At 69.8% G+C, this 3,189-nt stretch overlaps 1 pseudogene; it reads right to left on the minus strand.

The window, feature by feature from the left end:
* Window positions 1–1,549: 1,549 nt before the first annotated feature.
* On the minus strand, window positions 1,550–2,314 carry LOC103088290 (72 kDa inositol polyphosphate 5-phosphatase pseudogene; annotated as a pseudogene).
* Window positions 2,315–3,189: the final 875 nt, after the last annotated feature.

Consider the following 3,189-nt stretch of genomic DNA (forward strand, 5'->3'; position numbering starts at 1 on the left):
TAATTAGTTAAGGATCTTGAGATGAGGTCCTCCTGGATGAGGGTGGCCCTAAATCCAATGACTGCTGTCCCTACAGAAGAGGAGAGACAGACACAGAGGAGAAGCCGCGTGAGGACGGAGCAGAGACTGGGGTGACGCGGCCACAAGCCGGGGACGCCTGGGCCCCCAGCAGCTGGAAGAGGCAGGAAGGACCCTCCCTGGAGGCTCGGGAGGGAGCGCGGCACTACCCCACCTGGATTTCTGAATTCTGGCCTCAGAACTGGGACAGAGTAACTCCTGTTTTAAGGCTCTAGTCTGCGGCGCTTTGTTGCGGCCGCCCCAGGACACCAGCACAGGGACTGCCTCACTCTTCCCCTGCCCGGGCCCACGTCCAGAGCGGTTGGCGCAGGCCTCGTCTGGATGGGAGGGTGCGGCGGGGGGCGGTGGTGACAGAGCTCCCACTGCCCCCCGGGGCCTCGAGCGCCCCGGCAGGGAGTGGGTGGCGTGGGGCCCCCAAGTCAGGGCCGAGGCCCGATGTGCGCTTCAAACAACCTGCCCAGCCCCGGCCGGTGCAGCAGGGGCCGTGAGAGCCAGCAGTCAGCGGCCAGGCCCAGCACGGACAGGGCCGGGGGTCGGGGAGAGTGCGGGATGGCCTCCCGAGTCACAGCGTGGGCACCGCAGTGTGTCCCGACACCAGGCCCCCAGAGACGATGGGTCAGGAGCGAGCTGGTGGTGGGCGTGGCTGGGTTGGGCTCAGAAGCGCCTGGGACCCCGGTCCTGGTGAGCCCTCACGGCGCTGGCTCGGGAGGGGTGGGCAGAGGTGCGAGATGGGAGCCGAGAGGAAGGGTGGCGCCCACCTCCCCTTCAGACTATAAAGAAGTCAAGACGGACTAGTTATTCAAGCCCCCTGAGGCCCGGAAGCCCAGCGTCCTCCGAGATGCGAGACCCCTCTCCTTGCCCATGGGGTCGGAGCGGGGGTGGGGATTGCTGGGCAGCCCTCGGCAGACCGAGCCCCGAACGCTGAGAAATCCCGGGGCGCTCCTGAGAGCAGAGTGCATGAGTCGGGCTCTGCCTGCGCCCCTCCCCGCCAGAGGTGGGCCCCGGGGACCCTCCCCTCGGGGCAGCCCAGCCGCAGTCCCTGGGGCCCCCAGCCGTGTCCAGCTCTCTGTCCTGGAAAAGTGCCAGCACGTGCACAGGGCACGGCTAGCTAAACGCTGGTCCTGACCAAAGCGGCTACGTGGACGCGGGTTCCCCGCCCCACCCTGGAGTCCTGGGCCGACCTGCACACGTGGACGAAGGTCGTCCCCGACGGAGCAAGAAGTGGGAAGGAAAACAGGGCCGCCCAGTGCGCGGAGGGATCTGCGCCCCCCACCCCCTACCTGCTTCACAGAGCCTGCGGGGCTGAGACGCAGAGGAAAAGCTGGGGGGGGCGGGCCTGGGAGATGGTGGTCGGTGGACCCGCTGCAACACTTCACACGCTTTCAGGGGAGGCTTCCGCGGTTCTCACGGGGCTTCTGAAGGCCCATGAAAACCACGGACGCAGGCCACGATGCCGCCCACCCCCGAGGCCCTACCTGCTGCGGACGTCCTTGGTGCGGACGGGCGCCAGAAGGCTGACGGCGGACCTGGCCGAGTGCAGGGAGCAGTCGTCCCGGGCCAGGGGGCTCGGGGGCCGGCCGGGGCGCAGGCCGCTGTGGGCCCAGAACGCTCTGGCCTGCCACCGCAGCTGACGGTCCGCGTGATCCAAGTCCACCTTGTTTGCTGTCCGCAGGGCGTCGGAGGCGACGTTCCAGTCCATGGCGGGCAGTGGGTGCGGGGGAAGCAGGCTGGCCAGCCGCGGGGTGCTCCCGGCCGAGGCCCCGTCCCGGTGCAGGAGGTCCAGGGAAGTGCTGATCATCCCGGAAAGACAGTTACCCAGCGAGGAGGGGCCTCCGCTGCCCAGGGCCCTGCGGGTTGTGGGGATCTCCTGCAGGGAGGTGCTCAGGCAGGGCGGGGAGCCACCGCGGGCGGCGGTCTCGGGGGCCTCGTCCTGCAGGGAGCCCCCGGAGGGGCTGGGCCCGTTCCTCGCAGCCAGGTCCTCACGGCTGGTTCGAAAACGCCTCTTCCTCCAGCCCTTCTCATCCAGGGACAATGCTCGCTCCAGCCTGGGCCTCGGCGGCGGCGGCTTCGGACTGAAGGGTCTCCCCCTGGCCTGTGGGTCCTCGTTGCCGACTTGCGCCAGGGTGTCCAGGGGGCGCACTGGGCTCTTCTCGGGTCCCCGACGGTCGTCAGCGGCCGGGGACCCGGGGCGGGCGGCGAGGTCTTCGTCAGTGTTTGGAAGCCGCCCCTTGAGCATTCTGACTTCAGGCTGCAGATGCCCCTGGGCGGTGGGCTGCTGGGCGGCCTCCGAGTGCCCCAGGCTCGCCAACTGGGACGGCACAGTCCAGCGGCCAGCCCTCACACCCGGGGGCAGCCTGGCCGAGCCGGGAGACAGCTCCTCCTGGGGCTGCTGGCGACGTCCAGCGTCAGGGATGCGTGGTCAGCCGTCGCTGGGCGAGCTGCGGAGGAGAGAAAGGGCAGCAGCTCCCCCTGGGGCTGGGGTGGTCCAGCTGGAGCAGAGCCAGCTGCTGCATGGCTGGGAGCCCTGACGGTCTGGAGTCCTCGGCAAGTACCTAAGGGAAAACCACGCGATTAGCCTTCCACGACCGGAGCCCCGATGCCATCTAATGATCCTGGAGGACAGCTGTGGTGCAGGGTGACAGAGCGGACAGGTCAGCAGCAGTCCAGCAAGAACAGGCACGTCGGCATCCGCGCCGCCGCCTCCTCCTAGGAGGCGGGTGAAGGCCCAGCGTCTTAGGAAGGAGAGAAGCCACCCTCCTGACAGGGCTGCTCCTCACGTGGGGAGCCAGGGGCGCGACCCACTGAGAATTCCCGCCCCCAAGGTGTAGGCACGGCCTTGGCAGGGGTCCCGGCCCGCGCCCCTTCGCCCGGGAGCCCGGCGACCCGGCCTCGCTCACCTGAGAGCCCTCCACCATCGCTCGGCCCGCAGACGCCGCCCCGAGAGCGGCTGACCCTGAGCGGGTCTGCGGCCCGGGCAGCAAAGGCCCCTGACTCAGGAGTCGGGCCGGCCGGCTGCGCGCTCCCCAGGGCAACGACCGCCGCGGAGCCGCGGAGCCGCGGGGCTGGGGGTGGGGAAGGGGAACGAGACCCGCGCCCGGGACCCCCGCGCCC

This window comes from Lipotes vexillifer, unplaced genomic scaffold (genome assembly GCF_000442215.2).
Source record: "Lipotes vexillifer unplaced genomic scaffold, Lipotes_vexillifer_v1.1 C27154115, whole genome shotgun sequence".
NCBI lineage: Eukaryota > Metazoa > Chordata > Mammalia > Artiodactyla > Lipotidae > Lipotes > Lipotes vexillifer.